At 39.0% G+C, this 22,818-nt stretch overlaps 1 pseudogene; it reads left to right on the forward strand.

Annotated features, from left to right (window-relative positions):
* The first annotated feature begins 4,098 nt into the window (after positions 1–4,098).
* LOC129011851 (ankyrin repeat domain-containing protein 18B-like) overlaps positions 4,099–22,818 on the forward strand; it is a 50,772-nt pseudogene continuing 32,052 nt past the window's right edge.

The following is a 22,818-nucleotide window of genomic DNA, read 5'->3' on the forward strand; positions in this document are numbered from 1 at the left end:
ACTGGATTTTAAAAACAGTTTCACTGAGATATAATTCATGTATCAGACAGTTCAACCATTTAAAATGTGCAACTCAGTATCTGTTAGTATATTCACAGCATTTTCATCACCCTGAAAAGCAATGCCACATCTCCTAGGCATGACTGCAACCTTCCTCCATGTCCCTCCACCTACCTCTGTTGTAGGCAACCACCATCTACTTTTGTCTCCGTAGGTTTGCCTGTTCTGCATATTTCATATACATAGAGTTAGACAATATGTAGTCCTTTGTGACCGGCTTTTTCACTTAGCTAGAGTTAGACAATATGTAGCCCTTTGTGACTGGCTTTTTCACTTAGCTTAACGTTTTCAGAATTCATGCATGTTTTAGCACACATTGGTAGTTTATTTCTTCTTATAGTTAAATGATACTCTATTGCATGGCTATACTGGTTTTCCATTCATTCATCAGTTGATGGACATTTAGGTTAGTTTCCACTTCTAGCTATTATGAAAAATGCTGCTGCAAACATTCAGTTACAGGTTATTATGTGGACACGTGTTTTTATTTCCCTGCCGTTGGGCTTTATCCTCAGAGTTAATTGGGCAGATTTCAGCACTTGTCTTGCTCATGCTATCCTTTCTGCCTTCTCAGTTTCTGTTCATCTAGCCTCATTCATTCAGACCTGGCAGACAATTTTTTTGTTTTTATGAAGCTTTCTCTGACTGTTCTGACTCTCATTGACCTTATGTGTTAGGAATTGTTGTCTAGTCTGTGCAGAAAACTTAGTCCTTAATTTTTCATGGCTTTTATTTTTTTATGGAAGATAATTTTGTCTCAGTATAAATTTGCTTAATGGGGGAATAATATATAATATGTATGCCACCTATCCTTGCATACATGGAAAATATTTTAGCTTAGAAGTTTTTAGCATACAATTAAATACTTTATACCATACCAATTATTTGTTCTTTGAGACCTTGACACAGTAAGGTTTATATTCTAAATGTATTTTTAGCAATTAAATATCAAATCTAAATCAGTTAGTCTAATAAAGGAGAATCATTCAATCACATGTTTATGTATTTCTCACTGTGAAAAAGAATCTAAATTGGTGTTTTTTCACTATGCAGCCAGAAGTGCATTTCTGGACTGCTACCAGTTTGTCAGCTGAACCGTTCTGGCTGCAGCTTGTCTGATGAACAATAGCACAGCTTCTCAATCTGAGTGCTCAGCAGAGTGCTTGTGAACCAGCACCACAGCAACAGTTGCTCAGAGGAAACTGATTCAGGAGCCTTGATTTAGCAATAGAGTCCAGGGTTTTCAGCTCAGTGTCTTTAGCCTGTCTCTGCTGGTCATGTCAGTTATGTACTATTCAATCCAGGAGGTGCTATTTACATTGTAGTACATACATAGTCATTGCCTACTGAGTCATGCACAGAGAAAGGTAAGTTATAAATTATATGCCCCCCATTTGCTGCAACTCTCAGTGGTGAGAAGAATGATTCAGTGCAGCTGTAGGAGACTACTTCCATTGGCATGCCACCTGCCTAATATACACAATTTTGTTAAGATATACAATAAAATTATTATGCTAATAGCAAGTATTTTATGTAGCTCACTATGTTCCACGTACTCTTCTAAGTGCTTCATGTTAGTCCCCAGTTAAACACCTGGTTGGAGGAGGTGGCTCATGCCAGTAATCCTAGCATTTTGGAAGGCTGAGGCAGGAGGATCGCTTGAGCCCAGGAGTTTGAGATCAGCCAGAGCAATATAAAGAGACCCTGTCTTTAAAAAATAAATAAATAAATAAATACTTAGAGGCATGGTGATGCATGCCTGTAGTCCCAGCTACATTGGGAGGCTGTGGTAGGAGGGTCACTTGAGCTTGGAATATTGAGGCTGCAGTAAGTGGTGATCAAGCCACTACACTCTAGTCTGGGTAACAGAGTGAGACTCTGTCTCATAAATAAAACGTTTTGTATAGATTCCCATAGAAGTGAGTTAGACATCAGGCATAGTATTATTAGCCACTTTGATGTCTGCCTTGGGAGTAAAACATATAAGGGACAGCATTAAACCATCTCAATCAATAGCCTCTAACTTCTCAAGAAGGTTCTTATCTCATGAATTTCTAAGCAAGAGACTACCTGGATGAAGACATTTGGTGGACACCATTTTGAGATGAAGAATCTCAAATGGGAAGAAGGGAGATGTCTACTTGACTGGAGCTTCCCAATGATATAGTTGAGTGTCCCCCGAAAGAAACTTTAGAAACTTTACAACAAGACTTTCATCATGCCATATCTCTATGGAAAAGGAAACTCTTTAAAAGAAAACAAAGGCAAACAATTGATCATCTGATTCTCATGGGAAAGTTTTCATTATAAAAGAAAAAAAGGGCTGGGTGCCGTGGCTCACATCTGTAACCCCAACATTTTGGGAGGCTAAGGTGGGTGGATTACCTGAGGTCAGGAGTTCAAAAACAGCCTGACCAACATGGTGAAACCCTGTCTCTACTGAAAATGCAATAATTAGCCAGGCATGGTGGTGTACATACAGGCACCTGTAGTCCCAGCTACTTGGGAGGCCGAGGCAGGAGAATCACTTGAACCCAGGAGGTGGAAGTTGCAGTAAGCCAAGATGGCGCCACTGCACTCCAGCCTGGATGACACAGTGTGACTCCATCTCAAAAAAAAAAGAAGGAGAAAAAAAGGGACAAAGTAGACTGGTCCAAAAAAGAAGAAAGAAAGAAAAAAAGGACAAAGTATACTGGTCAATATCGTAACAGTGAGACTGTCCCCCTTTGAGATTAGAAAATAACGGTATACTCAAAGTAACATCAATAAGAACCAACATAAAATAGACAAGATTCACTATCTACAAAAGTAATCTGCACCAAGTAGCAATGTCTGAGCGTGTGGTTGAGAATATTGTCTATAATATGTGTACTAGAAGGAAGAGGCCTCAAGAAAAAGGTCAGAGCTGGAAATGTAGATTAGGGAATCTAGGTCAAAGTTTTGAGATTTTAGGAGTCCTGAGAGAATTTAAAAAGTGGAATAGCAGCCAGGCATGGTGGCTCACGCCTGTAATCCCAGCACTTTGGGAGGCCAAGGCAGGTGGATCATGAGGTCAGGACTTCAAGATCAGTCTGGCCAACATAGTGAAACCCCATCTCTACTAAAAATATGAAAAATTAGCACACGTCTGTAATCCTAGCTACTTGGGAGGGTGAGGCAGGAGAATCGCTTGAACCCAGAAGGCGGAGGTTGTGGTGAGCTGAGATCGTGCCACTGCACTCCAGCCTGGGTGACAGTGGGGGACTCCATCTCAAAAACAAACAGAAAGGAATAGGACTGAAAAACAGAGGTTGCTGCATTTAGAAATGAAGCGGGGTCAGAGGAGCAGAGGGAACATTTGGTCACTGCTCACAGTTGCTGCTGAGTAAAGCAGGATAAAGTCCTTCATGACCCTTGGACTTTTTTATTGGAATTATTAAAAATCAGATTTCCATATTAAAAATACAATAAGTGATGAAAAATAGATTTCTGGATGAGACCATGTGTCACAGAGTCCAATGGAAGGGGAGAAACAGGACAATAGAAAAACCACAAAAAGTAGACAAAAGTTGTGTTTTTGTTTATTATAGAAAAAAACTTTATTTAAAGAGAAAGGGTTAAGAGAAAGGGAAAAACTGAAACCTGTGGGTGAATACTTACAGAGAATGACAGTATTTAGCTCAGCCCGAAGACAGATGAGGATCAAAAATGTAATGGGAAATAGATAAGAGTTTTCTAAAAATCGTCTTAGTAAGATGTAATTTAAGAAAACTTGGAATATCTTAAACTATTAATGACAATGTTTCTAGAGCATCTTTAAAAAGTAAAATGTAAATATAACTACACATTTTTTACTAACCCTTAGTATTTTATGTGTAAAAACGCTTGTTTGTAACAAACATTTTGACAGTTTAAATTTCAGAAAATATAATGATGAAAGTATGTGTCACTTTTAGCGGTTTTAAGAAAAGTGACTATTTTTGAAATCTGCCCTTATTGGCATCAGGCTTATAAAATGCACTTTATACCCCTGCCTAAATACATATTACTGATCAACTTATGAGAAATAATATTTTTAAGATAAAAGAGGGTCTCTAGATTTTACAAAAATAATTTTAAACACTTTTTTTTAAGCCTGAAGAAGAAAATGAAGAATTAAGGAAACTTTTTGTGTTAGTATCATCACTGGAGTATAATGTGAATCAAATAAGAAAGAAAAATCATGAATTAGAAGAAGAGGCAACTGGGTATGGCTTTCATATTGTAGAACGTGTTAATCATTTATTAATTGATTTAGCTCTAATTTTACTTGACTAAAACCGAGATACAAATTCATTTTATGTCTCCATTTTCATAATTAAATGAACTCTATTTTAAAATGTATTTCAGAAACTCACAACACAACTTTATAGGCATGTGCATCATGGGGTTGGGAGTCAGCTGAGCTGCTGGGGCAAGGTTGGGATGAAAAAAATTGTATTAAAAATATGTATAAAAGAGAAACAACATAATCTGAAAATTTTTTAATGCCAAAATATTATATTTATTTATTTATTTATTTTTATTTTTATTTATTTTTTTTTTTTTTTTTTGAGACAGTGCCTCTGTCTCCCAGGCTGGAGTGCAATGGTGCCATCTTGGCTCACTGCAACCTATGCCTTCAAGCAATTCTCCTGCCTCAGCCTCCTGAGTAGCTGGGATTACAGGCGTGTGCAACCACACCCAGCTAATTTTTGTATTTTTTAGTAGAGACGAGGTTTTGCAAAGTTGGTCAGGCTGGTCTCAAACTCCTGACCTCGTGATCTGCCTGACTCAGCCTCCCAAAGTGGCATGAGCCACCATGCCCAGCCACTTATTCTTTAATGATTTTGAAAACAATGACAAAGCCTTGGACATATAATGTCAAGTGCACTCTTCATTATCTAGTTCGAATTTTTATTTCTGAAGATATTTTTGCTGTCTGTGGTCATCTTTTCTTCCTTTTGTAGTATCCTCTGCTGCATTCAAATTCTTTAAAGAAGACCTATTGTGTCATTCTTTAACATCAAAATTTATCTTGATATATAGCTTATATTTTGTTTCTGCTTCTTTTTCTTTTAGATATAAAACATATGGAAATTTACTCATTTTACACAGATACCTCCGTTGTATACACAAAGTATACTTATTATTAAACCTCTGTTTTACAGAAATAAATTTCATATATACAAAAATATATGTATAACTTAAAAGTAAAATGAGCATTCATGTTTTGATCACAGATTTTTTTTAAAAAAAATGGAATGTGTCTTTGAAGCCCTGAACACAGCTACTTTTCTGTTTATTTATGGAGCACTTAAGTTGGTCTTCTGATTCTAATCTACATTTTTCTGTCATTGCCTTTCTCTATATGGTTTTGTATCTCTTTCATTTTGTTGACATTATGTCAGCAAAGATCTCTAGATCTCCCCTTCAAAGTCTTTAAATCGTCGCACATCTCTCTGCCTCTTTCTTGGTCTTCTCTTTTTCTACGTTGAATAATGTCCTTGACGCTATTTGTGTGTACTTTTTTTCTTCTTATAGACTGTGAATGGATATCAAAATATAATTTTTTGTCTTTTTCAAATGTATGTGTTTTATTTTTTTATCTTGGTTACTCATTTCTGGGTTATGGCTTATATTTATTAATAGGTTATTTTATCTTAGCATACCAACATGGATATGAATAGTTTATTTACAAAAAGTGTATGGTTAGGCCAGGTGTGGTGGCTCACACTTATAATCCTAGCACTTTGGGAGGCCAAGGCAGGTGGATCATTTGAGGTCAGGAGTTCAAGACCAGTCTGACCATTCAAGGCCAGTCTGACCAACATGGTGAAACCCCATCTTTACTAAAAATACAAAATGAGCCAGGCGTGGTGCTACATGCCTGTAATCCCAGCTATTAGGGAGACTGAGGCAGGAGAATCACTTGAATCCAGGAGGCAGAGGTTGCAGTAAGCCAAGATCACACCATTGCATTCCAGCCTGGGCAACAAGAGTGAAATTCCACCTCAAAAAAAAAAAAAAAAAAAACTGTATTGTTGTAATAACACTTTACCTGCCATATATGCCATAAAACTGTTCTTCATATTATTTATCTAAGATTACAATTTCATATAGAATGCTTCCAAACTATGCTCAGTTGAAACTGAAAAGATCATAGTTTATAGATGTGTTTCTTTGATATGCTATAACATAATATCTGTTTAAACAATTATTAAATATTTACTCTAAAAAATATTTGACTTACTAATTCTGTACATTTCTGCAGATATAAGAAACTCCTGGAAATGACAATAAATATGTTAAGTGTATTTGGAAATGAAGATTTCGGTTGCCATGGAGACTTAAAAACAGATCAACTGAAAATGGATATTCTGATTAAGAAGCCAAAACATAAGGTAATTTTTTTTAAAAAATTATCTTAAGGTCTAGATTACATGTGTGAGATGTGCAGGCTTGTTACATAGGTAAACGTGTGCCATGATGGTTTGCTGCACCTGTCAATCCATCACCTAGATATTAAGCCCCGCAGGAATTAGCTATTGATCTTGATGCTCTCCTTCTTGACCCCAACAGGCCCCAGTGTTTGTTGTTCCCCTCCCCGAGTCCATGTGTTCTCATCGTTCAGCTCCCACTTATAAGTGAGAAAATGTAGTGTTTGGTTTTTTGTTCCTGCAATAGTTTGCTGAGGATAACAGCTTCGAGTTCATCCATGTCCCTGCAAAGAGCATGATCTCATTCATTTTTATGGCTCCATGGTGTATATATGCCACATTTTCTTTATCCAGTCTATCACTGATGGACATCTGGGTTGATTCCATGTCTTTGCTATTGTGAATAGTGCTGCAATGAACATACAAATGCACGTATCTTTATAGGAGAATAACTTATATTCCAACATATGGTAATTTTAAATCAGTTTTGGGATTAAAAATCACGTAATTTGGGAACATATTGATAATGGAAAAACCCAAATTCTGCCAAAATATGTGGAGAAAATAGAGGGTAAATATATCTTTTCAGACTTTAAATGCATCAGCCTCTTAGTCAATCTTCCCCAGATCTGGGAGTCCTAGAAGGGGAGAGATTGGGCTGCATTCATGAGGGCCATTTCAATCTCTTGACCCTGCAGCAGCCATTTCAAAATATGTCAGAAAAATATATTTGGTGGTAAAATATTTTGATTTCCTTCAGCTTCTTCTCTCTGTGATGCTGCACCAGAATCAGGTCAGAAAGGAAGCCACATTATAAGAGTTAATAAAACCTATCTGATGAGATTTGATAGTTTGAAGGGTGTGATTCCCAGACCCTTTAGATAGAAATTGGGGCCAAAGAAAACAAGGTCTTATTCCTCAATGTAAATCTCTCAGTGCTTTAAGCAGTGAAAGAAAGATTTTTCATTTAATTTTACACAATTGATACTAATGAAAAGGATAGTTTTTAAAATATAAACCTTTTTTCTATAAAAAGGACATGCTGTTGATTCTCTTATGTCTGTCTTTAATTCTGGCCAGTGATCTGAAACCAAGCAGTACCTGTCTCCAGACCACTAGTACCAAATTAATTTGGGGGGGCTGGGTAACAGGTTTATTGAGAAATAATGAACACACCATGCAAGTCACTCATTTAAAATATACGAGTCATTGACTTTAGTATTTTCAGAGAGTTATGCAGTCATCATTACAATCAATTTTAGAACATTTTCATCACCCTGAAAACAAACCCCACATCACTTAGCCATCTTCACTAGTTTTCCCTTCCTCCCTCAGCCGTAGGGAACCACCAACCTTCTTTATATAGATTTGCTTATAAGCCTCTGAAATAAAAAGCAAGTGGACTACTGTGACTGGCTTATTTCACTTAGCATAATTTTTCATGCTGCATCTGTGTTGTAGCAGGTATTGATGTGGGGTTTTTCTCCTTAGTTCAGCTACATCTGGGTTCTTCTCTCATGACCGGGAAAAATTAAGTACACAGACACATTGAAGGGTGAGGAGGACAGAATTTATTAAGTGAAAGGAAAGCTCTCAGCAAGGAGAGGGGACCTGCAAACAGGTTTCCACCTCACAATTGAATACCAGGAGCACATGAGCTGAAGAGGCCGGGATCCCCCTCTGCATAAGGCGTGAATTCCTGGTGGCTCCACCCCATCCCCCCAGTGCATGTTGGCCTCTGGTCTGCTGCCAGCATGTCCAGGCAAGACAAGTCCAGGTTCCCTTATCTGCACTTAACATCTGGTGTAAACACTTGTGGGGCTGGTTGGAGATTCTCCGGGGACCCTTCCATATCTGCCTAGGCATTTTGCTGTCTCCTGCTGATACAGTATCAGTACTTAATTTCTTCTTATTGCTAAGTGATATTTCATTGTATGGATACATCAAACAGTTTATTTATCCATTCACCAGGGGATGGACCTTTGGGTTCTTTCCCACCCAAAGGTGATGGACGTTCTGGTTCTTTCCACTTCTTGACTCATATTAATAATGCTGCTGTAAACATTTATGTATGAGTTTTGGTGCTTGCATGATTTTTATTTTTCTGGAGTATATACTTATGACTGGAATTTCTGGGTCATATGGTAACTTCATGCTTCACCTTTTGAGGAGCTGCCAGTTTGTTTTCCAAAGTGGCTGCATCACTTTACATTCCCAGCAGCATTGGATAAGGGTTTTAATTTCTTTACATTTTTCCTAACACTGATTTTCTCTTTTTTATTGAACAAAGATTTTATCCTGTGGTGTGAAGTGATACCACATGTGATTTTGATTTACGTTTTCCTAATGACTAATTACATCAAGCATCTATTAATGTGCTCATTATCCATCTTTACATCTTCTTTGCAGATACATCTATTCAAAATCTTTGCCCATTTTTAAAATTGCATTATCTTGTTACTTATGAATTGCAAAGCTTCTTTACATATCCTATATATGTAAGTCGCTTATCAGATACATGCTTTTCAAATACTTTCTTCTACTCAGTGTCTTACCTTTTCACTTCTTGATAATGTCTTCTCAGGCACAGCAGTTTTCAATTTTGAAGTCCATTGAATCCATTTTTCCTTTGGAGTCATAGCTAAGAAAACACTGTGAAATGCAGTCACAAAGATTTATGCCAGTGTTTTCTTCTGAGAGTTTTATAGTTTTAGCTGTTACAGTTAACTGTTTTATTTTGAGTTAATTTTTAAATAAGATATTTGGTCCAAATTTATTTATTTTTTGCATATGGATACCCAGTTGCCCCAGCACCATTTGTTGAAAAGACTATTCTTTTCCCATTTTGTTCTTTTGTTAACTTTATATAAAATCAATTGACTGTAAATGCACAAGTTTATTTTTAGATTATCAATTCTTAGTTTGTTTATGTCTATTCTTATGCCAAGGCCAAAATGAATTTACTGAGAAGTTTTTTCAATCATGTTGCATATTACCAGTTGTCTTATGTCATAATAAAAATTAAATTTAGTGGAATATCTTTAACTTCACCTTTTGTGTCTCAAAGGAGTCTCTGGCCAGCTTATACCTTACTTACTCTAAGACATGATGGGAAGCCAGGCCTATAAGACACACTTTATTTCTTTTTTCTCCATTCAAATCTTTAGTCTCTTTTCCATTGCCTCCCGCTATAGTTTTGTTTTCAGTAAGTTTTGGTCACAGGATCTGCTGACATAGTCTAATATTTAGTGCATTATGTTTTGCTAACTCATTATAATTCATAGAATCTTCCATAGGTGTTTACCATCCAGGAAGGAGAAGTTTAAGTCTGAGCCGCCAGCTTTCTTCAGTGGAAATCAAGTGAAGTCATCATCTTGCAGTTCACAGATCCTCCTTCCAGCTGGTAGCTGGTTCTCTTGGGTAGCACTGTGGCTAATCCTTTTCTTGGTGCAGATCTTGCATTCTCAGAAACCACAGTTAGCTGTATTGACTGCCTTTTACTGAAACAGAGATGCACAGCTCTGCTTTCTAGCTCAGTAGAGGATTCTTGGAATATAAAGTTTAACTCATTCCAAGAAAATGTCTTAGGAGTTCAGCACTTCAAAATCAGGTAATGTTCAGGCAATTTATCAGAGACACATAGTAGATTAGTATTTTGACTTTCAAAATTTCAGAGCCAAGTTATGTGCTATAGAGAAGCCTTGTGGTATAACATAGAGATGGGATGGTCTTAACTTCTCCAAACAAACAAGCTTGAAGTAAGGTAAAGGAGAAATTGCATTTGATTGCTTAACTCTCAAAGCACACTATGTTTATTTTACTTCTGTGAAGACTAAAAATCATTTCATAATGGTCTCCTTATTTCCTCATTGAGAAAAGGAAAATAAAAATTAAATACTAGATTGATTAATAAATACTCAAAGCTTATCTTTTAGAATTATAGTTAATTTAAATCAGGTAAATGTCTGATTTTGATTGTGTAACCAAGTATTTCTAATTTTTTTTCATACCATATGTCTTCTTCTTGCTTCCCAGTCTTATTTCCTAACTTGAGGGGAAACTGCAAGGAGACACCCTTGCCTTGTTATCAGAGTTCATAATTGAAGGAGTTTTAGGAAAAGTTCCTCCTCAGCAGCTTATGTCTCTCTCCTGGTTATCTGCTGCTTCTCAGTAATGTTTGCCATCAATAAATTAACCTCAACATATATTAGATCCTACTTTAAAGGAGACTCTTTTCTGCTGCATAAGTTATGTTTCCTGTTGTCTCTTTTTAAAACTTATTTTTCTAACAATTACCCAGAGTTTTGCGGCTTAAAAGAAAAACATTTATTTTGTTAATGAACCTGTGGTTTGGAAAAAGCTTGGCCAGGACAGCTCATCTCTACTCCCCTCAGCTTCCCTAGGAACAGCTATCAGTTGGGGAAATGGAATCCTCTGAAGCTTTGCTCACCCACGTGTTTGACGGTTGATGCTGGCCATTGGCTGGAACCTTGGTTGGGACAGGCAGCATGAACACTGACACTGGCACTGCCAGGTTCTCTTTGTGGCCTGAGTGCTCTCACAATCTGGGGGCTGGGTTCCAAGGGAAAGCAGTCTGAGATAGGGAAGCCACATGGTATCCCTTTTACTGCATTCTATTCATTAGGAGGAAGGCAGTAAGGCTGGCCCATATTCTGCTTTTTAAATGGGATCAATGTAGCTTCTCTTTTGTTTTAATTGACACATATATACATAATTATGGGTTATAGAGTGATATTTTGTTACATGTAAATAGGGTGTAATGATCAAGCTAACTAGCACATTTACTACTTCAACCATTTTTCATTTCTTTGAATTGTGAACATTCACAATCTTCTGGCTTTTTAAAAATATACAATAAATCATAGTTAACCATATTCACCCTACAATGCCGCAGAACACCAGAACTCATTCTTCTTATCTAACTGTAATTCTATATCCATTAACCAAACTACCTTCCCCTACTTCTTTGAGATTTTTGTTGTTAAGAGACAGGGTCTTGCTAGTGTAGTCTGGGCTCTGGGCAACTGTAGTCACCCAGACAGGAGACAGTGGTTTGATCATAGTTCACTGCAGCCCCCAGCTCTTGGATTCATGTGATCCTCACACCTCAGCCTCCTGAGAAGCTAGGATTATGAGCATGCACCATTGCACTCGTCTGATTTTTGGCTTTATAGAAATATCTCCCTATGCTGCCCAGGTGCTCTGGAACTTTTGGCCTCAAGTGACTCTCCTGCCTTTGTCTTCCAAATGCTAGGAAATTACAGGCATCAGCCATGTTGCCCAGCCCTCAATTTTTCTTTAGCTCCCACACAGGAGTGAGAATGTGCAGTATTTATCTTTCTGTGTCTGCACTTAACATAACATCCTCCAGACTGATCCACGTGGCCACGAATAACAGGATTTAATTCCTTTATACGGTGAATAGTATTCCATTGTGTATGTGTGCCACAGTTTTTTGTCTTTTCATTTGGTGATGGATATGTATGTTGATTCCATACATTAGCCATTGTGAATAGTGCTACAATAAACATATGAGGACAGGTATCCTTTTGATCTATTGTTTTCTTTTCTATTGCCTGAATACCCAGTAGTGGGCTTGCTGGATCCCTCGGCAGTTCCATTATCAATTTTTTGAGGAAACCTCATGTTGTTTTCTATAGTGGATGCACTAATTTACCTTCCCACCAACAGCATGTAAGAGTTTACTGTTCTCTGGAACCTCACCAGCATTTTTTTTAATCTTTTCAATGATAATAATTTATTCAAATTGAAGCAAGATTATATCATATTGTAGATTTGATTTGTATTTCTCTGAGGATTAGTGATACTGAGCATTGTTAAATTTATTTATTGGCTATTTGTATTTCTTTTTTCTAAAAAAAACTATAGTTAGATATTTTGCCCAATTTTGAACTCAGATTTTTTTTTACCGTCAAGTTGTTTGAATTTCTTGTACATTTTGGATATTAGTCCCTTATTAGATTAATAGCTTGACAATATTGTCTCCCATTCTACAAGTTTTCTCTTCACTCAGTTGTTAGCTGGACAGAAGCTTTTTAGCTTAATGTAGTACCATTTGTCTATCATTTGTTTTTTGCCTGTGCTTCTAATGTCTTACCCATAAAAATCTTTGTGCAGACAAATGTCCTCAAGCATTTTCCCTATGTTTACTTACAGTAGTTTGATAATTTTTGGCCTTACATTTCAGTCTTCAATTGATTCTGAGTTTATTTTGTTATATAGTGTTACATCGGAAGCTAGTATCATTCTTCTCCATATGGATATTTAGTTTTCCCAGTGCCATTCATTTGAAGAGGCTGTCCTTTCCCCAGTGTATGTTCTTGGCACGTTCATCCAAAATCAGTTGGCTGGAAATATGTGGATTTATTTCTGGGTGCTGTATTCTATGGCCTTTACCCCAAGAATCATTACTTCTTAAAATGCAATTCCAATTAGCATGAAACATTTGCAGTTTAAGGAAAGGCTTATGGCATCAGAATCCTTATTTATAGGATTCATTATTTTGTGTTTTTTTGAGATAGGGTCTTTGTCTGTCATCCAGGCAGAAGGGCAGTGATGTGGTCATAATTCACTGCAGCCCTGAACTCTGGGTACAAGCCACCCTTTTGCCTCAGTCTCCCCAATACTGGGTCTACAGGCATGAGCCACCATGCCCAGCTAATTTAAAAAAATTTTTTTTGTAGAGATAGGGTCTCACTATGTTGCTCTGGCTGATCTCAAATTCCTGGCCTCAAGTAATCTTTCTGCCACAGCTTTTTAAAGTGCTAGGATTACAGGCATGAGCCACCATGCCTAGTATAGAGTGTTATATTATTTTCAAAGTCTTATTCCTAGAGCCATTTATTGACTTTGGCCTAAATAACTCAATATGATATCTCCGAAACTTTTTTTGACATATTATGGAAATGATAATGAGGGAAGGGGGATAGATACTTTTTACCAAGGGATAACTTAGTGCCATTTAAGGAGGAACAAAAATAAATTATCAGAAAAATTAAAGTAAGATGAAGTGCAAATTTCTGTGGCAAAGATGATGATAGTAAATAATGTATTTTTGTGACTCATGGTAGCTTTAACTTTGTTCTTAAAATTCTGAGTAATTTAAGGGTTCACATTTGAAGAATCCACTGCATTACAGATAACATTTTATTGCAAGTAAATGCATTTCAAAATTTGCTATTGGTTTTGTATTAGATTATTCTCAGCCTACTTCATTATCAAGCTATACTATTTTATTCATGCAGTTTGATGATCTTACAGCAGAGAAGGAAGCTGTATCTTCAAAATGTGTCAATTTAGCTAAAGACAGTCAAGTTATTCAACAGGAGTTATTATCTATGAAAAAAGTACAACAGGAATGTGAAAAACCCGAGGAGGATAAAAAGATGTTGGAAGAAGAAATATTAAATCTTAAGACACATATGGAAAACAATATGGTAGAACTTAGTAAACTACAAGAATATAAATCGGAGCTAGATGAAAGGGCAAGGCAGGCAGTAGAAAAATTAGAAGAAATCCATTTACAGGTTAGTTTTTTAAATCAGGTAAGTTTATCTGTAATGTGCTTTCCTTTATTTCACTGCAAATTATATTTTGGATATGTGTATATTGTGTTTCCTCTGCCTCTCTTGTAGCAATTTGCTTTGTAGAGTTCTAGAAAAAAAATGGCATCTGTTTTTTCTTTTAAATATTTAAAATTCCATTATTATTATAACAAAATCAATCTTTCAGAGTAATGATTCTTACTATGGAGTCATTTGATGATTAAGACCAGTTGGCATAAGAAAAAGTTGTGATTTCGAAATTATGTGATACTTTTGAATTGGTCTTAAGCTACATTGTTCGTTGATCACTTTTTTAAATTATGAATGGATTCTATTGCTTTTTATATGACTAGAGTACATTAATACTAACATAATTATGATTTCAAATTTTTATAAATCAGACTTAATTCTGAATTCAGTTATTAGTTTTGATACTGCTGATAAACATTTTAAGCTTCAGCCTCTTTTTTTAACATATTCAAAATGGATCTTTGAATCACTGACTCAAAATGAAAGGCAACAAACATATAATAATTAGGTTATAATTGTTTTAAAAGTATATTCTTTTCATTTGTTTTAGAAACAAGCACAATATGAAAAACAATTAGAGCAGTTAAACAAGGATAATATGGCTTCACTAAATAAGAAGGAACTCACACTTAAAGATGTGGAATGTAAATTCTCCAAAATGAAAACTACTTATGAAGAAGTTACAACTGAATTAGAAGAATATAAGGAAGCTTTTGCAGCAGCATTGAAAGCTAACAATTCCATGTCAAAAAAATTAACGAAGTAAGTCCAAACATACACTCATAGAAAATGAATTAAGCTCATTAATTTGTTTTGAAAGTAAAATTTTCAGTGATATGGCTTCAGGATACTAGTAGGAAGTGAAGGCTAATTTGACAATGTAATTTTGGAAAATAATGTTAGTAAGTAATCTTACCTTTAAAATGTTAGTCAAGGATAGTTTCTGTCTCTCCTCTCATTTTTTTCTTTTTTTTTTTTTTTTTTTTTTGCTTTTGTATGGCTTTTTTCCCCTGAAAAGTCTCTTGTAGTTAACTTAATCTGTTAGTTTTTTTCACTAAGTATTTTTGAAGCTTTATAATTAATAAAGTGATCTTGTTTTAAATTACTTGTCAGAATTTCCCTAAATAGTAATATTTATGAGTTTATTTTTTGGTAGATCACAACCTAAACCCAAAGTGTCAAGTGGTACTGCTACTCTGGGCACAATCTATCACTAGAGGGTGCCTCAAGAAAGACTATTTGTGTAACATATTCAAGATGTTACAGAAAGGCATCCTTGTGAAATAGGGAATAATTATCACAGGAATTTCAAGAAGTGTAATTCACAAAGTGGTTAAAAAACAACACCTTGTTCAGCCTGAAGGGGTGTGTGGAAGCAGAAAGAACAAGCCCCACCTCCAGGGCCTTGGTCACAGTGCTGGGGGCTAATTGCCTTCAGAGATGCTTTAGTTCTTTTTGATCAACAACCAAACAATCTAGTTCTCCCCTAGGAGTCCTTGCTCTGAATTATTCCTCATTACCAGATGTTTAATTGGTCCTAGATAATTGGTGAAATGTACAAGGGTGAAACCTAAAACTGGCTTACTAAACAAGTATTCCTAGATTTTTTTTGTTCATTTTAGTTTTCTTAATCTACATTAAGGAGTACAACATGATGTTTTGATATAATTATTTCTAGTGAAGTGGTTCTTATAATCAAGCAAATCAGCATATTCCTTTTCCCACGTTGTTACACTTTAAATACAAGTATTTCAAATGGAATCTTCAGAATCTTACAAGTAGAGCCATTTTAGAAGGCAGCAAGTTTTACCTGTTGAGCCATACATCACTGATAGCCATTTCTCTTCCCTGTCTGCTTTGTTTGAGCTGCTTGTTCAGTATAAATCACCTTAGAAACACAGGTGCTTCTTTAGAATGATTTTAAAAGCATAATTCCTTACAACAGGTATGCTGTCACACATCTTCAGTGTGAAAACACTGTTTAGTGGGTAATTTGGTTTACTCTCAAGGCAAGATTTTTAAAACTGCAAGTCATTAAGAATCATTTAAGGAAAAATGAAATACTAAGCATTTGTCTTTGCTATCTTTACAGGTTGAATAAGAAAATAGCAATGATCAGCACCAAGGTCCGTATGGAGAAAGAGCGGGTGAAATATTTTCTCAGCACTCTTCCTACAAGGTGAGGCCCAGAGTCACCTTGTGTTGAAAATCGTACTAGTATAGGACTCAACAGAAAATATATTCCCCAAATGCCCATAAGAATTCCTACTTCAAACCCTCAGACTTCAAATAACTGCAAGAACTACTTGACTGAGGTTAGTTACATGACTGTTTCTCTTTTGGGTTGCATTTCTCTAATATAATTCTTGTTTTCAATTTGGTGAAATACTGAGTTATTCTGTTGACTTATGCATGTTAAGTAAAGATCATAATTAGCTGTTTTAACACAGAAAGGAAATGGGAACTTTACATTTTTTAATTCCCTGGAGCTCTCATTTTCAAGAGATACCCATTTGCTAAGTTTATTCAATAAATGTGACTAAACTGACATGTTTAAAATGTCTTTAAAAGCTGCATTTAAGTTAGGTTTTAGAAATTGCACGTTATTGCCTGAACTGATGATATACTTTGAGATGCTTTGGCTTACTCTCTAATTGATTGTAGTTTAGCTGTGGTTCATACCACGTTTTTTTTTTTTTTTTTTTTTTTTTTTTTTTTTGAGGCAGTGTCTCACTCTGTCACCCAGCAGGAGTGTCGTGGCACAATCTCGGCTCACTGCAACCTCCACCTCCTGGGTTCATGTGATTCTCCTGCCTCAGCCTCCCAAGTAGCTGAGACTACAGGGCCCACCATTACACCCATCTAATGTTTGTATTTTTAGTAGAGACAGGGTTTCACCATATTGGCCAGGCTGTTCTCGAACTCCTGACCTTGTGATCTGCCTGCCTTGGCCTCCCAAGTGCTGGGATTATAGGCATAAGTCACCATGCCTGGCCATTGTTTAACCTTTGTACTAATAAAACACTACGTTTCTAAAATCATGTGTATGCAGTAGACCAATATTAACTGTATTTTTGTCAGATTACTCTAAACAGCATTACACAGATACATCTTCTGTTATCTAAGCTTAAAATAAGTAGAAATTTTACTTTATTTATGTGATTATTTTTCTATTTAAGCAAACTTCAAGTTATGTCTAGTCACTAAAAATACTAAAGGCCACATTTTGTAAGTGATATATTATTTTCATTATAATGTTTCTTGTTTAACTTAAACATTGTTATTATTTTTACTTGTTTTAGATGGAGCCGGACTGTGTAGAAAAAATAATTAGAGAAACAAGGGAAGTATGTTGCCAAAATTTATTAATTAAATTTAGGTTTATTTTAGAAATAAAGTGTAAATAGCAAATGGCATTCCTTTTCATTGTTGGGTTAGTAGATACTACATCAAGTATTTTTTTCTTACACACATCTAATGAAAGATGTGAAAACAAAAACTTTCACAGAGAAGACTGTACTTATGCACCATAAATTCATCATGTTCCATAGCTTAAAAAATTCCCAAGAAGTCTGTGCATCTCTTTTTCACTGGCTCTGCAATTTCTTCCCTTTTGCCATCCTCATGGAACTGTCAGCCAGCACACTGAAACGATTCTCAGAAAACAAAGACATCATCAGGTTCTCAGGGTTTTGGCAGAGATTGAAGGCCAACAGACCTCAGACTCATTTTGAAATCCTTAGCTGAGCAATAACCCTTTATAAGCAGTCACTTGACAGGTGACATTTTAAATCTCCTGTCATTTACTGTGTCATTGGCTTATGTCTGTTCTCAGGAAAAATTCCAAATTTTTCACCACGAAATAAAAACACCCATGTCAATGTGATTCTTGTCAAGTTACTCAGCCTTGTCTCTCACCACTTACCACACTCTGCCCTTTGCTCCAGCACCAAACTCTATGGTGTGGAACTCCACAGGGCTCTTCCTCACCTCAGGCTCTTTGCCTTCACCTCTTCCCTCTGTCTGGCAAGCTTTTCCTTGTCCTTCAGGTATCAACCTATGTTATCTCCTCCACCAGAAAGCCCATGATATTGACATAAAAGTGGGATAGATGTCCCTTCTGTGTGTTCCAGTAGTGCCCTGCTGTATACCTGTCATGGTATCTATGACTCTATATGGACATTACCTGCCTGTCCGACTTTTTTTAGGTTATAGCATATGACTGTTGAGAGGTGGGCCATACCATCTTCATCTTGTAATTCCAGTGCTGGTTCTAGTACCTTAGCACGTGGCTGTTGATTACATGAATGAAGAATGAAAAAGCTCTGATATTTAAACACAATTAGACTTAACGCCATGTGTAAATTATTAAATAGTAATTTTGTATTGTAAAGGTACATACATATTTCCCATTCTTATTAACTCTGATGAAGTTCTCAACTCTTTAGTTTTTAAACTCACACTTAGTTAACTGAAGTGTTTTAGGTAAAGAACATAATTCTTTCTTTTTCGTTCCAGCTGTTGCTGTGTTGGACACTTGCTCCCATCTATTTTCTTCTCTAGAATCCACTGGTAAGCCACATCTAATAAAGAGAATGTTTAACCATAAAGTCTTAAGGAAAAATTGTATGATTTAAAAGATTATAAAACTTTATTACTGGGCTATTTACACAACATTTTAATTGTTTCTCATAAAATATATAACATTACAATATTTACTGAAGTAGGATATTTTTGTATCATATGTACGATGATAATTTATAGGGTATTTTAAATAATGTTTTTTAGCCTCCTTAAGTTTTAAGTGGATCTTGAAAATGAAAACCTGTATTATTGAGTTTGACATACTCAAATTGCCCAAATGTCAGCTGTTTAAACAGCCAAACAACCAAGTCATCATTGATACTTTAGTTAAGGTCATCGAAGGCTTATTTGCATTTTACAGTTTTTATTACTTAGGAGAGTTAAGGAGTACCTGCCAGTTTTGTCCATGCTAATGCTACAATTTTGTTTTTGTAGTTCAACTGTATTTTGTATGGAGATACTTTGAGGCTCTGTAAATATCTGGTTACTCCTCAGAACCCACTAGATTTAGCATTTCATGGATGACTTGTGTTTGAACACTTATTACTACAATGGTTGCCACGATTATTTTCTTATTCTCTTCTTTGTTGTACGTGGAGAAATAAAACCAATAAATAAAGGAGAAGGGAAGCTCATGATTCTGGTGCTCCAATTCCCCAAGATTAGGCCAGTGGTAGACATTCCAAGCTGACTTTATGTCTTTTTGATTTGTCCCTGTTACTCTGTCAGCACTTTTTTACTTTCTGGCAGAAGATGTTCTAAGCTAATCTTGTATTTTCTCTGCCCCAGCGCTGGAATGAGTAATTTTTCTTAGAAGCAGAGGTGGAGCCACTGAGGAAGCACAGGCAAGCCCTCACCAGTGCATGCTCACTGGTCCCCAACAGAAGAACAACTGCCACATCCACTGAGGTACAAAGAAACTAGCGAGGGGCCTTCTGGCTGTCTGGGGACAGTCCTCTTGTGGTCCCTGGCTGAGCCTCAAAGGTTGTGGATTAGTCTTCCTGTAGCCTCTGTGCTGTATCTTTAGATTGGGGTTCTGTGGGAAGGGCCCTGGGAGACCCAACAGCACAGCACGTCTCATCTGCCAAATGCCCCTCCCTTCCTCACACTCTGACACTCAGGAATAGGATAGATGGCATGTCCAGGCGGTGCCAGGCCACCTCACTGTCTCCTTTGAGATGGGCCCAGAGGGCCTTTGGGGGTGAGTGTGGAACTCAGCACCTGGAGCCTGAGGTTGATTTTCTCTCCCTGTGTCTTGGAGGAAAGGCTGTGTCCCAAAAAAATCCCCAGGGCCTGACCTCTGGGCACACATGCAGGGAGGGAGGGTCTGTGAGCTGAGGGGGTCATTGTAATAAGACTTTGAGCACGGCTGCTCAGGGGCCTGGTCAGTGGACCATGGTCAGACATGACCTGGTCATCAGGACCTGGTCAGTTGGGACCTGATCAGCAGGGGCCTGGTTAGTGGTGGCCTCTTCAGTAAAGGCCTCATCAGTGGGGACCTGGCAACCTAGTCATTGGAAGCCTGGTCAGTGGGGGGACCTGGTCAGTGGTGGCCTTATTAGTGGGGCCTGATCGGTTGGAACATAAACAATGAAAAACTGGTTGGTAGGGCCTATACAGTATACCAGGGGCCTGCTCAGTGTGGGGCCTTAGTGGCTTGGAGTCTGGTCAGTGAGGGCCTGGTCAGAGCGGGGCTCGGTCAGCTGGGGACTGATCCATGGAGAATTGTTCAGTGGGGGTTTGGGTGAGTGGCAACCTGGTAAGCTGTGGTCTTGTCAGTGGGAACCTGGGCAGTGGGGACCAGGTCAGTGGAAAATTGGTCAGTGGGGTCTGGTCCATGAGGCCTTTTAAGTGCAGGCCTGATTAGGAAGACATGGTCATTGGGTACTTGGTCAGTAGGACTTGGTCAATGGAGGAGTGGTCATTAGGGGCCTCATCAGTGGGAACCTGGTCAGGGGTGGCTGCTCAGTAGGAACCTGGCCGGCTGGCCACTATGTGACCTCAGGCAGTGGGTTTGCCTGTGGAGCCCCCTTGCCTCCATCTGCAGGGAAGGTGAGTCAGGGCACCCTGGAGGGTGGCTGGAAAGAGAAGGTGAGAAGATGTGTTGAATCCAGCACTGCTTGGCAGACCTACAACTTTACAAATGACCTGTGTTCCACCTAGAGAGGGTGCCAGCCTTCTCTGCTCTACCGGGTGCCCCTCCTCTGTCTGCATCCCCAAGACCACCATGGGTGGGGAGGGCAGAGATTGGGGAGTACCTGTAGAGGCTCTAATGCTGGCCACACACCCTGGTGGTGACAGTGATGAGGACCTGGGTGCACCCATGAGTGGAGAAGCTAGGCCTGGCCAGAGAAGCAAGACAAACACACACATATGCATACACACACGCACAGGCACACACACATGCACAAACACATTGCATGCACACGTCAGTTCAGGGGATAGAGGGCACTGACTCTGGGACATGTTGATCCAAGCAGGCTCCCGTTGTGGTGGGTTGTGTCACCCCACAATGTCACTGTTGCTGAGCCCCCATCACCTCTGTGTTGTGGAGCAGTTAGAGACACACAGCAGTGTCTGTGAGTGGCTCTGCATGAAGGACCGTTTTCTAGGTAGGAGGCACATCTCAACACAGCTGACCGATTAGACTTAGGTGAGTGGGACCTGCTCTCTTCTCTTCCTCCTGGCCTGGGGACAGTCACTATCAGGTGAGTGGTTTTGGCCTCTAAGCAGCTACTGAGGGTAATCCCTGAACACTCACCGGGTGCCTGTTCTGTGCTGACAGTCATCTCATTCATCCTCACAGCAATGCCATTCTGCATCTTTTCTGATCACCCCCGTGACCACCCAGGACGAGCCCATCAGGGCCCTGTCACCAGGCCCAGTCCAGCTCCATGATAACCAAGATACAGGACCAGAGACAACCGCCCTGCATGGTGCCTGCTTCTGACCCCCCTTGGTGGGTAGTGACCAGCACAACATGGAAGAAGCCAGGGCAGCATGCGGCCAGCTGCCCTGCAGCCCCAGATGGCTCCTGGGCCTTGGGAAGTCATTCTTAAAGAGGAAGCTGGTCACTTTGAGGTCCCTGGAGGGAAGGGTGAACGTGCATCCCAACAGCCCTGGCAGCCAGCAGCATGCCATACATCTTCTCACCCAACCTGTGTGACAGAGGCCCCCTCTTGGGGCACAAGTCCCATACCTAAAGGGTCCTGTCCCAGTTGGACCTCATGCTGAGCCGTGGGAAGGGAGGGGCACCATGGGCCCCCCTGCAGCAGCCAGGATTACCACCCAGCAGACTTGGCCTTCTGTGGCCCTGGCCAGACTTAGAATTTGGCCCAAGACAAGCTTACTCAGAGCAGCTTCTCAGTACCTGGGGCCTGTGCATGCCAGGCAAGGCCAAGCTGGCTCAAAGAACAACTAGCCACCTTTGCAAGGGTGTGCCAGGAGCAGATGGAGCAGTCACCACCCTCACCCACTCGAGGAAACAGGGATGGCCAAGTTCCCACAGCCTGAGTGACCACCACCTGACAGCTGATGGAGCGGAGGCCTGAGGAAAAGCAGATGGTGCTAGGGCCCTACCTCCAGGGCAGAAGAACTGATTTACCCTGACTGGTAGTGAGTGAGGAGGTTGGTGGCTGGTCCACCGGCTCCTGGCACACCCTTGCAGAGGTGGCTGGTTCCCCTTTGAGGAACCAGCTTGGCCTTGCCTGGCATGCACAGGCCTCAGTGCAACAAATGTGCTGCAAATGGAGCCACAGAGAGAAAATAAGCAGCAGGCTCAGGAACAGGGTGTGCACTGCCTTTGGGGCTCCAGTCCATGCATCGGGGCTTCTATAGCACTGCGGGCTTCTTGGGTGCCAAGAGGCAGACCACAGGCCATCTTGAGGAGGACTCTGGTAAGAGCTTCCTTGGGTATGTGGATGATGTCCAGGATGTTGGTCTGGTGTCCCTGAGACAGCACTAACAGGTCCATGACTGGGTCCAGGTCCTGCCTGGGCTGATTGGCAAAGAGCTCACTGACAGTGTCGAAGGCATCTATGGTGAAGTGGCGTCTATGTTCAAGTGCAGAAACGGCCCAATCTGGTGGATGAACCACACGGCCAGCTTCTGGGTGCAGGCAC

The sequence above is a fragment of the Pongo pygmaeus genome, chromosome 14, assembly GCF_028885625.2.
Source record: "Pongo pygmaeus isolate AG05252 chromosome 14, NHGRI_mPonPyg2-v2.0_pri, whole genome shotgun sequence".
NCBI classification, from domain to species: Eukaryota; Metazoa; Chordata; class Mammalia; order Primates; family Hominidae; genus Pongo; species Pongo pygmaeus.